The following is a 12,589-nucleotide window of genomic DNA, read 5'->3' as shown; positions in this document are numbered from 1 at the left end:
TGGTGGTGAAACCAGCCCTGAGGGAGTCCTGGGGGTGCCACTGAAAGGCACTGTGGATGTGCTGCGTGTGGGAGTGAGAGTGCTCACACACACATGCATGTGTAGGCAGTATTGGTCCCTCCTGTGATAAATGGCTCTAAGTACAGCTTTGTGAAATTTCGAATTTCTGTTTTTCAGAACAGAACAAACTGGGGCAAAAAACTGGAAAAATTGTTTCCTGGAATTATAACAGTCATGTTCAGAAATGTTTCCGTGTCCTGTTTAGACATTTTTTGGATCAAAGTGAAACATTTTGACATTTCTGAGGTAGGAATGTTTTGTTTCAATTTGTTGAACTGACATGAAATGTTTAGTTTCAAGTCTGCTTAACATTAAAATAGGCAGTGCCTTTCCTTGGGTTTGGGTCCCATTCTCTCCTCTGGGCTGTGCTCCCTGGGAGATCTGCCTGGCTCCCATAAAGCTTGGGCAAGGTTCACGTTGTTCTCAGTGAGCGCTCAGCCACAAACCCCATGCACAGGAAAAAACAGAGGCCTTTTTGGGAAAGTTCCTTTCCATGCTGAATTCAACTGAAATGAAAAAATTCGTAGCAATTGAAGCAAAGTGCTCAGTTCCAGTTCATTGTGACGAAACATCATTTCTTGTCAGCAGCATCCCTGTCTTCCCACAGGCACTTCTTGTTTTCTGATTAAAAGAGATCTCCCAGTGAGTGCCCACTCACTAGGTGTTGATGTGACCTACACCAATAAGCTCTGGAAGGTCTGCAGGCTGGACCCTTGGATGTAGTGGAGGAGCTGCCCTTTGGTGCTGGTTGAGCAGATTTCCCAACAAGCTAAAGACCCTAAAGCCCCAATTTGCCTGCTTGGGGGCTGGCTGGGGCTGGGGCAGCCTCTGGTTTGGCTGTCCCCAAGGGAGGTGAGGGAGATGCAATAAGGACAGGAGTGTCTCCTGGGAATTAGCAGGCTCTTTTCTGCAGGTGGCTCTAAGGTCTTCCTGGGATTTCTAATGAAATTTACATAAAAGTCAGTTCAGAAGTTGCTTTGGTTCGTTCTCAACAGCTCTTTATGGGATGAAGCAGATCCTACTACTTACTGTGAGGGATAATTGAACTCCTTGCCCTCCCCCTTTCCTGGGCAACAGCTTCAAAAGATCTCTGATTTTGCTCACCAATCAAGCAATCTCATTTGCAAAACAACTGCAAGGGCCCTGCAAAAGCAGAAGGACAGCTCCTTTGTTAAATAGTGCCTTTTGGTGACACAAAGGAATCATAAAGGTGATGGAGCTGCAGACTGGACAGCCACGTTTCCTGGACCATGCAGACTGGCTTCCCTCCCCCTCCCAGCTGTAATTTCAGACCCCGAGTCTAAGGATTATGCAAGGCTCAAGCCCAGTGAGAACAAGGTGCACTGCAACTATTCTTAGCTCCAGAAATTATTCCTGGCTTTGCTTTGAAATCTGAACTAGGGTTAATTTCTCTCCCCCTTCCCCCCTGTCTGTTTCCTCTCCCCTTTCATGTACCTATTTGCATAGACTGTCATCGTTAGAATTTCCATTAAAATTGAAAGCCTCCTTCCTGCATGTCACCTCTCGCAGCCCCCTTCCGCTTGCCCTGCGTGACTTTTGGAGGGCTGGAGAGCAAAGGTCCTGTGCTAGCATCGCCTCCCGAGCCCTGTGTTCCCCCTGCCCTCCGTCCTGCTCCTCCGTTGCTATAGGAACATCCATCAACTTGGGAGTGCCAGAGAAAAAGAACAGAGAGTTATCTTAATTATTTAATGATTGATTAACATATGTTTACAGAGCACTTCAAAACAGTGCATAATTTTGTGAATCGTTTATTAACTGGGCAAGTGGTATAATTTGCTGAACATCCTCCACTCTCATTGTTTCAATAGGAGGCAGCTTGCAGGTTTTGTAATAGCTGTATTACTAAGAGTACTAGTAGTTCTGCTTCAGGAAAATAATTTAAATTTAGAGCCTTCACCTCAAGTTTTCATAGGCAGGGCTGTTCTCAACACCTGCCACTAAGGTTACTCAAACACCTTCATTATAAAGAGCTATGTTCAGCTGTTCTTTGGCAAGTTTCACCCACCTGGAAAGAAGAATTGATCCTACTTCTCCTAAAGGCTAACTAACAGAGGAGGCAGAGACTGCTTGCAGCTGATGGTGAAGCACGGCTGGCTGGTAAGGGAGCCTTAGCTGCACCATTTGCCAAATGATGATGTTTTTTCCAGAAGTCCATGGAAGGTTTTTGATAAAAATTGTGTGCTCTGTGCCCATAGTATCAGGTTGGAAGGACTGTGTAAGCAGGCTCTGTCAGCTGATGGGTTGAGGAGCATGGTGTTGTGGTGTACTGCCGTCTTCCCACACCCAGTTGGGGATGCCAGCTGGACCAGTATCCTTGCCTGTGCTGGTTGTAAATCCTGAGCTCTACCCATCCTGACCCAGGTAACCTGCTGAAGCCAGCTTGCCTTTGCTCTCTCCAGGCCCCAGGGCCTTCTTCGGGTCCAACTTTCCCTGATACCTGAGTGCTCTCTGGCTTCTTCCCTCTCCCATTAACAAGCTGTGATTCTTGCAGAGGGATGCAAGGTAAATGTAGACTGGCCACCTGAAGGGCTCTGTGTCACTAAGTATGGGAGAGTATGGGACATGCAACACACACTGCCATGTGTGCTTGAGAACTAGGACTTGCAGTCAGCATGGTTTTGGTGTGAGCTGTCATGCACCTTGGAGACCTGTAGGGCTGGTACACCCTCAGTGTCAGGCCTGATGGTCCTTGAAGGTGAGACAGGATAACGCAATAGAATACAGACAGCTGATGCTGGTCTGGTGCTGACAGCTGGTGCTCCCTGCCTGACAGCCAGGCTCCTTACCTGAATAAGGCCTTCAAGACCATGGCTGCTGTGGTGGAGGATGATTGGGAGGGTAATAATTCTAGGTGGTGCTCTTGGAGGGGCTGTTTGGCCCAGGTGCTTGGTATGAAGACCTATGATGCTATGGGATAGGTGTTGATCAGGTGTGCGATGTGTACAGCTCCCTGTTTTTTAAGAGGAAGTACAAAGCAAGTAAGGAGACTTGCTAAATGAAATAAATTTGTCCTGGATTCACACTGATATTTAGGGAGTACCAAAATCTTGTTAATTTTAAAGACTCTTGGACTTCTCTGCCCCTGTGAATCCATCTCCTCTAGAGCAATCATCCCATAAAGGTGCCTTCACATGTGGCAGCCACCCTTCAGGTTTTTTAATACAGTTTATAGATTGTTGCAGAAAAGTCTCCTCTCCGGCTGAAGAAAGCAGTAGTAGAATTAGGTTGTTCTTCTGTAGCAGTTCGGCACTAGAGGGGGATGTAGCACGTGCTTTGCATCCAGCAGGTTTCCAATGTGCACGCAACAATATTTTACAGTGGTGTTTATGAGGAGGCTGTTTCTTTAATTGCCAACATAAAGATTTTTGTCTTGCAGGGGCAATTTTCTTGCATAGGATAAAAATTAGAGAGGCTGCTATTTGCCAAGCCTTAAAAGACTGTGCTTGTAGTCAATTAATTTTGCTATGTTTCATGTGTGTCTTGGATATTGAGGCTTCAGAACTTCAGGCGATTTACAGGGGTTTTTTGTTTTGTTTTGTTTTTGGTGCATGGCTGACACGAGTGAAAAAGAGGTTGCTTTTAAATTTAGCTGTAGCTCTAATTCAGGCTGCTGGCTGGAAAGGTCTGAGCTCTGCCCTTCTTACCAAGGGGACACTACATGTGCTATGCTGTGGGGCTACAGTCTTTTGTGGTAGTGAGTTCTGCAAGTAGCTGAACAAACATGTAAAGCCAAATCCACCCAGCTCCACTTGCTTGGAAAGCTGCAAGTTTCTGTTTTCAGCAAAAATGGCTCTTCAGCTTTCAAGGGGTCCCAGTAATAAAAACCAGTTGTCCACTTCATGCATGAGCAAAATACTTGGCAAAAAAAGCTGCTGCCTTGAGGTTTTGCAGAAGCTGGTCAAATTCCTGTCCTGTTGTTTTTCTTCTCATTTCCAGTGAGCAATTCTTATTCCATGTTTTATGCAACAGTGCAGGAGTGTGTCAGTGTGAGGAGGTGACTTGCTAACCTGTTAGTCAGGGAATTTCTCCGGGTGCCTTTGGGTATGATACTTTGTGAGAAGAGCAGCCAGGCTGGTGTATGCCATGCATATGCACAAACGTGGCTGCAGTAGAAGGTGAGAATGTCACTTGCTTTAGAAAACCTATATTCAGGCCAGTGGCTAAAGACTCTCAGAGATCCAAATTTTGGCAGTTTGCTCTATGGGAGATAATCACGTGTGCCCCCATGCCCTCCTCTCCTTTCTCCTGCTTGTACCCTGGAATTGCATGCAGCTGTGGTTCCCACCTCGGGCTGAGAGAAATGTCGGCTAGCCAGAAAAGATGTCCCCATTCACATTTCCATACAGAAACTTTTCTTTCCCTACTTTTAGTGCCTGTAATTACTTCTTTACTCTAGTGCCAGCAATCTTCCATCAGGAATCGTTATTAATGGAGAGAAAGAGAAGGGAAGGGAAGGGAGGGAGAGAAAGAGAGAGTGCCACAAAACTTAATTTAATCGCAGCACCCCATGCTCAATTTAACAGACACAACAGCTCAGAATGGGGTCCCTGTGCAATGGGAGGGCAGGCAGTGGAGCGTCCCTGGAAAGAATTAATTGTGGATGACAATGTGTAAACAGTGCAGATGAATAGGGCATGCAGGTGTGAGGCACCGGGGCCATCCCAGGGACTTTTTCACACGAATTTCAGCTCCTTCACTGCTGACCTGCTCCTGAAAACGTGATTAGTGTCGGCGTTGGGAAACCATTCAGGGTGTCAGGATTTGGCACATATTAACTAGCCCTGGGGAAGAGGGGAGGGGGCACATGGGGGCTATGAAAGGAGGAAGTCTGGCGGACAAGGGGATTGTTAAAGGGCCAGAAAATCCTCATTGCTCTGAGATGCCCTTGCTGCTTGGAGGAAAATGGAAGGGAGCCGAAGCAGAATAGAGCTCCGAGGAACTCTAGCTCTCACTGAGCTATGTGGAAAACAAGATAATGCATTTTGGAATACTTTTCTTTGAGTGTCCGTCATAAATATTTGTGATGTTTGTATTAATGACATTCCTTGGCTGCGGCTTTCCCAGTTCTAGACACTTCAGCTTGAGAGACAAATGGTCAAAACAAGCAGGAAAGTTAAGGATGCAATGGTGCTGAGAACAGGAAATTTCTCTTGGGTATCATATGGAGGTTGTTCATCAGGCAAAAATGTTGTTTCATAATTATGTACACTGTATGTACAGTGATATAGACAGGGGGTTGTACATTGGGCCCAATTTACCAAGCCTGAGGTCAGATGCTCTTAAATTATGCTCCTTGTGCCAGACTGGCTTCTTGTATCCAAGAAGGGGAGTCACATGCAGACAGTAGACAAAGATACTGATATCTTTTCCCACTCATAAGAATGATGCAAGGGGAAGGATGGAACTGGATGAGGACTGCCATAAATAGCAGTGCCTCTACTGGATTCTGTTATGCTCTCTCTTCCTTGCTGGAAATCATTTCCCTGCCTGTCTTGTGACTTGGGCAGCATGGTAGGAGTGCTCTGTAGGTGCCTGCTGAGAATCACAGCTTTGCACTCCCTAGACTACTGCAGCTCAAAGACTTGGGTCTCACATAATATAACAAAAATAGAAGTTTCTTTAATTGCAAACATACTTGTGGATGTGAAGGTGAGGTTGGATTCTTGCTGGCCTGGTGATGAAAAAGGGCATAGCCATTGGTGCTGATTTGGCAATGTAGACATCTGTGTGGCAGCAAAGTGGATCAGCCCCTTCCTAGGCTGTTTCAGCTTGGAGAGATGAAATAGGTAGTGGGGCTGGGGGGCCATGAAATATCATCACAGAAAACATGAATACAAGTGTAGAAATCCCACCTCAAATTCAGACTTGCACTTAGTCACTGTTGGAAAATTACCTACTTATTTTGCTTAGTAACACAAAATTATATGACAGACTAGCTCAGCGTCCTTTTGAGAAAAGGCTGCTGGTGGCTATTGCTGCCTCCAAGGCATGTTGTGGGGCTGAGGGAGCACAGAACTTCTGTGCTTGGGCAGTAGAAGTTATGCCTTTGGTCCTGATTGTGTCAATTGGAGATGATTTCTGTGATAAATCTGTGGAAAATAACAATGGCTATGTGGGAAAGGTACTCCTTAAGCACTAAAGTAACCTGGCAATGCTTGTATGCTCAGTTAAATTGTTGTCAGAAGGGCAAAACTTGATTTCTGTTAAGCCCAGGGATATGTACATTCATAAGAAATAAGCAATGATGACACAGGCTTTATGCAGTACATGCCTACAGAAAGGCTATGTTAAGTTGTGATAGTTCAGGTGTGGAGGAGATGGCACTAAGGGAAGATCAGTAATTTGCAAGCAGTGAAAATGAGACAGCTGAAGAAAGTGAGGATGTGTGTCCCCAGCCAGTTGTGTTAAACTTAAGACCATAGCTCTAGTCTGGCTCTTGAAATTTTACAGAATCCTCACACCAGGTATTTAACATGGTGCTGCATGTGAAATATGCTCCTGTGGTAACAAACTGCCCTTTCTTGTAAGGATGTCTAATTAGTGCAGAGGTCCTCAGTCTTCATGGGAAATCAGAGCAAGGAGGGAAGCTCAGAAGTCATACAGGGATGTACCCCTTCTCAAGGCAGTTCTGTTGTTGTCTGTGGTTCCAAGTGTGGGGTCTGGGCCTGGCCAGAGTGATGGTGAAGGGGCTGGGCTCCTGGGCACTGTGATCTTTGCAGAGGGGCTGGTTGAGGTGTGGTGCACGTGGGAGGACCTGCTGGCTTTCTAGGCTGCAGAAACTCTTGAATACAAGCTCCCTGCAACTGTGAATTGAGTGATGGATTTACCCACATGAGTTTGAACTGTATACGTTAGAGTCCCTGATGCTGTACCCAAATTATTGTGCAGTTCATGTTGCTCTTCTTCTTAGTGCTTTTTCCTCACAGCAGGTACCCTTCTTCAGGCCTATCAGCTTATTGATCAAGCCTAGACCCCCAAGCATCCCAAGCCACAACTTCAGATCCATCCCACTGGTTAACAAGGGGAAGAGCTCTGATCTAAAAGCAGATATAACTGAAAATCAGCTTGGTTGCCTGACTTCTCTTTTTAATGTGAGAATGTAGCTTAATGTGACAAAAGGAGAAATGTACCCTTCTCCCAAATCAAGGCAACAATATTGAAAAATCCCAATAACCATGGGAAAAAAAAAATCTCTGAGGCAGCAAAAGGGATGTTGCTTAAAATGAAATAAAGAGTCAACTGGATAAATAGCTCAAATCCTTAGCGTAGAATTCTTAGTGGTGGCTCAGTTGCCCAGCTCTGCTAAAGATCCCCAGATTTTTCTTGCTTTCTCACAAGCACTTCTGCCATTGATATTGGTTATCATATCTGATGAATTTGATGATATACTGAGTCCAGCTTTGCACAGCTGTGCTGTGAGAGAGCATTCAGCAAAAAACTTGGCTGCTTTCAGCCCCCTGCCAGCACTTTGGCAGCATTGGAGTTTTCCAAAGTGCTATTAGATACAGAAGCTAAGTAACTTATTTTCCTTGTAGTGAAGCAAAAGGTGCCTTCAGAAGAGGTTACAGCAGGGGGCAAGGAATCAGGAGTTCTAAAGTGAGATGGGGCAATCTGCCCTAGGCAGGAACACCTGAAGCTCTGGGTGCATTGGGCTACTGGTACCAGGCTAGGACAAACCCTGAATCTGCCAGGGAAAGGAGATCTGGGAACATTGAGAAAAGGCTGTGAGAGTGAACTTACTGCTCAATATTCAGGCCAATGAGAGATATCTCACAGCTTAGTCTCTGTGGGGTTGTTTATCACTTTTTCTTAGCTGGTCTGCTTGCAAGTAGTGCTGGTCCAGCTGCAGCACAGAAATGCAGTGGTATGGCAACACTGATACAGAGAAATTATGAAAAGCACAGCCTCAGCTGGTTTATGGGTGATCTGAGGTACAATTAAATGTTAAAGACAAGATATATTTCTCTCAAGTTGGAGAAGGGCTGACTAACTTCAGTAAAATAAGTCTGTATCAAACCTTCAGCCAATGCTCAGATGAAGTACATTCTGGGTAATTTGCTTTTTTCTGACAAGTTTTTGAAGTCTGCATTTATAGCTTCTGCTGGGAGTGCTTGTGGAACTTCTAAGCATCACTTCATAGACAGGCTCATTGCATATTTTCTATTTCCTAATCAGTGCCTACACTAATGCAGAGGACATGCAATACTGATTTCTCAGTGCAAATGATTTTCCTGGAAAATATTTTTATTGGGTGTAGGCCATGAGTTTGAAGGTAAACAAGCCACCTTCTTTAGTTCCAAAATTTTATCGGTATTAATTGAACTGGAAACCAAAAAAGCACTTAATTCTAGCTGTTACACAGTGGTGGATGGTTGCTAATGCCATCCGCTCTGGAACAGGCACCAAACTGGTTATGCTGGGATGCTCAGTCTGTCTGTCCAGCTAGTGAAAGCTAATCCCCTGCACTGCCAAGCTGGGGTGGAAGCAGGTATGACTGGTGGCATGGTCAGAAGCTCAGGGTTTGTATCAAGCATAGGGCTGCTTGACAAATGCTCCCAGACACACGAACTGTGTATCTTATTACCCATTTCTGTGTTCCTTGAACTCTTTCTTTACCACCCCTTCATCTCCATTTCCATTCCTCAATCGAGAGAGACAACCTGCACCTAACTAAATTTCCCTTGTAGTCCTGGTTTTGCTATATATCCATTTCTGAGTTTGCTATTTCTGGTATTGCTAACCAGGTTATGTCAGGCTTATGTGCTATTACAGCCATGGTTACCAGGCCTGGCAAGGCTCCATTTCCCAGAACGTCCCCAGTGCTCCACTCCAGATACCTTGTGGTTCAGCTGTTGCTCACACACATTCCCTGTAACCACATGAGGGATCCAGACAGCCCCCACAGCACCACCTGTACCTTTTGCCAGCTTCTCACAATATTCCCTCTCACATTCAGCTTTCTACATCATGTCCACTTTCTTGCCCGTTTGCTTCCAGACTCTTTCCAGGTAGCTCAGCCTCAGGCCATGGCCCAGCTGGCAGCTTGGTACCTCTGGTGTTAGCCCCATCCTCCCACCTGTGGAGTTATTATTTGCTTGCAAATGATCCATACAAAGACTATTAATATATTTATTGGATGGCATAAATCAACTTGTTACTGAAAAGTCTTGCCTTTTTGAGGGTATGTGACAAGAAAGCCAAGGCAGAGGTCCTGTCTGAGCAATTGTATGTTCTGCTTTCCAGCTAATGCCAAAAGCCAGGACTGTTTAATAACAAAGCAGACTCAAAGAAGGTGGTCGTGAAATGTTTGTGGATGTCCTTGTGTGTTCCTTGGCAAGTCTATGGTATCACCTCTAGTACCCTGAGGGTGGTGAAGTGATTCAGCTTGGTTGTTTCTTTCACACCTTCAAGAATGTGCGAGGTGTCATTTTGGATCTGCTAAGCAATGCTGGATGCCTGCCCAAACAAAATTGCTGGCCATGGGAACAGTCGAAGTCCTTATGAGAGAGGCTTGGGGGAGACGGCAGGAAAGCAGCCAATGGCAGAAGCACCCATGAGGTGTTTGCCTGTCTCTCTACCCTTCCCTCAGCACTCCACTTTTGCACCTCTGTTGAGCCCCACTGGAACCAGTTCCTCCTGCCCAGCCAAGAACAGGGAGAACTGTTCTCCATTCAGGGGTGCTGGATGAGCTGAAGCACCTGCAGCCACACTGCTTGCTCCCAAGAGAGACAACTGCTGCAGCTCTGCTCTCCCTCCTGCCATCCACCTGCTCACCTCTAGCTCCCGCTGGCAGCCATAGACCTCTGCCAGGCACTGCTGGGCTCTTTATCCTTGGAGGTTGGCACACCTGGGGACAGATCCTTCATGAGATGGACTCTCATGCATGACATGAGGACCACAAAATTTATAATAAGGTAAAGAACTTGCTGTGAGGCCACAAATGAGTAGGTAACCCACATCTGAGGGGAATGGGTCTACCTTAATTTTTCTGCCTTGAAAACTAAGTCAGATTATCCTAGCTGTGAGTGTCCATTAGATTTGTATCCATCCATAGCTTCAAATGGATTGCAGCATCACTGCTTAAATCTTCATGTTGCAGACTATATCCCTACTGGATTAAGCCTATTAGAGAATATGAGCTCTTTATGCAGTCTGTTTGACCTCTGTTTGGATGGCAAGATTTTGGCCTGTAATTATTTCCCAGATATGTTGGGCTATGTGTATCCTAGGTAATAATAACATAATTTATATTACCTACTTTAAGAAGCCAGAGAAATTGGATTTTTTTTTAAGAGAAGGTAATATTTAGAGAGAGTTAGACACTGAAAGATCTGAAAATATCTCATATTAGAAATGCACAGAAAGCTTTTTTTAACCACACCAAAGAGTCTCATTCTCTCCATATTTTGAGCACCTTTGCCTTCTTTGCATATATAAAAGGTGAAGTATTTGGCTAGTTCCCAGCCAAGACTGCACACCCAGGATTCCACCCAGCTTCTTCACTCCAGTTGTGCACACAGTTTTACCTGTTTTGCCAGTGAAGGAACTGGTGGGCTGTGCAACCTTAACTGGTGCCAATGCTCAGCCTCAAAAATTTGAGTGGTTAGGTGTTGGTGGCCACACTCTGAGATGGCTGCAGAAAGTTTGGCTGAAAATTTTTTCTGAAAAATGTACAGGGATTAGTCCTCTGACAGCATATACATTTCTGCTCTACCAACTAATCTTAACTTACTGAAGAATCAACCTTTTCTTTGATGCATGGTGCCTGGCAGTGTATCTCCATCTCTGGGTCACATCCAGGAGATTATTACTGCAGGCAATGAGAAAGGATATTTTACAGCAGGCCTGATGGCTTGCATATAGGTATTCAGGGCCAGACCAGAGATCAGTGCCAGTATCTGGCTCAGCTGGTACTGCCAGACTTGAGATAGCCCCACAGGTGCCCCTAGCATTGATGTCCTATCTGGGCTTTTTGGGAGCCCAGAAGGGACTTTTAGGCTGATTCAGGTATCAGAGGGTCAACCCAGAAGGTGGAGGGCAGCTCCATCACTGGGTACCTGGCATATGAACAAACTCTTTCTCAACCTCAAAGGTGAAGAGAGGCCTGTGGTTCTAATATAATGCCTGACCAAAATCTTGTTTTAATGAATGGAGAATACTCTGAAAGCTTTGTTGTAGGCCTGAGGCAAAAACAGCACATGCTCTGGGGAGAACATGCGCAGTCCAGAAGCAATGGAGGTTCTTCATGAGATGGGGCAGGTCCTGTGCTGCCAGTGAGTCCCTGCACCCACACGGCTGTTGTCACTGTCACCTACGTGCCTCTTCCCTAACAAATAGTTTTCGGGAAGAGATGTCTCTTTGGCTATGCTGGAATGACAAGGGAGTGTATTCCTCCTGCAATCCAGGAGCATTTTTGAGGAGCTTCATGGACTGTGTGGATCAGGAAGAGACTCTGTAATGAACACCTATCAGCAGATCTACAAGTTCTGAGGAGACCATAGGTATGGCCCCAAGAGGTCTGTTTTTTAAGTCAAGTGGCACACTCTGTGAGGAATCTTGTTTTCTAAGGAACATCCTTTGGCAGGGGTGCCATATGCATGGGGCTTTGGTATCTACTGCTGTTCTGCAAAAGCAGGTGTGTGCATTTGGGAGGCATTTCTATACACACACTGGAGGGTGCTTGTACACAAATGTACGTCTGTCTCTTATGTAGCTGTGTTCTTTGAACTGATCCAGTATCACACTGAAGTGGATGGGAGGTAGATAAATCCTACAACCCTACTCATGGAAGTACCAGTTTGCATGAGCATGTCTTTGCTTTGAAGCAGACTATTGTTCTCAACAGACTGCAGCCTTTCCCCCTTCTCCTTTTGTATTTTTCAGTATGAAAACACTGTGTGTACTTTGCCTCTCTGAGGGGTTCCTTGTGATACAAGAAACACATATTTGTCAGTGCTTTATGTAGCCTTAACACCTGAGGAAGCAAATGGCAAGCACTGGAGACTGATGGTGCTCAGCACGCTCCTGGGAAGTCTTCTTGATCAGCCCCATAAGCTGTGTTCTCTCTTCATGCTCTCCACTTTATCCCCAGTGTGTATTACACTTGCCCCAGCTTTGCAAAGATAATTTGCACTCTCCTAGTTCATTAGCTGCTACCCCCTCCTGTCCATGGGCAAAAAAAAGCCCTTACTGTTCAAAAGAACACATGCAGCAATCATTAATGCTGACCCTAATTGTGCCAATTCAAACCACTCAATAGCTCTAATTAAAACCTCTCTTGTGCAGGGCACTGAACAGTAACAAAACTGTCACCCCGAACAATCAAATCATGGAGCTAAGAAAATTTTTCCCCCTGTTGTTCAAATGTTGTTGCTGCTGTCAGAAGGGTCATCTGAAGGGATTAAGTATGGGGCTTTTGTAGCCTGCAAAGTTGGTGGGAGTAGGTGGGGGAATATCTAAACCCAACTAATATCTTTTGGTCACAGTTTGAAATCAGAAGACGCCAACA

Source organism: Cinclus cinclus, chromosome 6, assembly GCF_963662255.1.
Source record: "Cinclus cinclus chromosome 6, bCinCin1.1, whole genome shotgun sequence".
Lineage (NCBI taxonomy): Eukaryota > Metazoa > Chordata > Aves > Passeriformes > Cinclidae > Cinclus > Cinclus cinclus.
Note: the sequence above shows the minus strand (reverse complement) of the source record.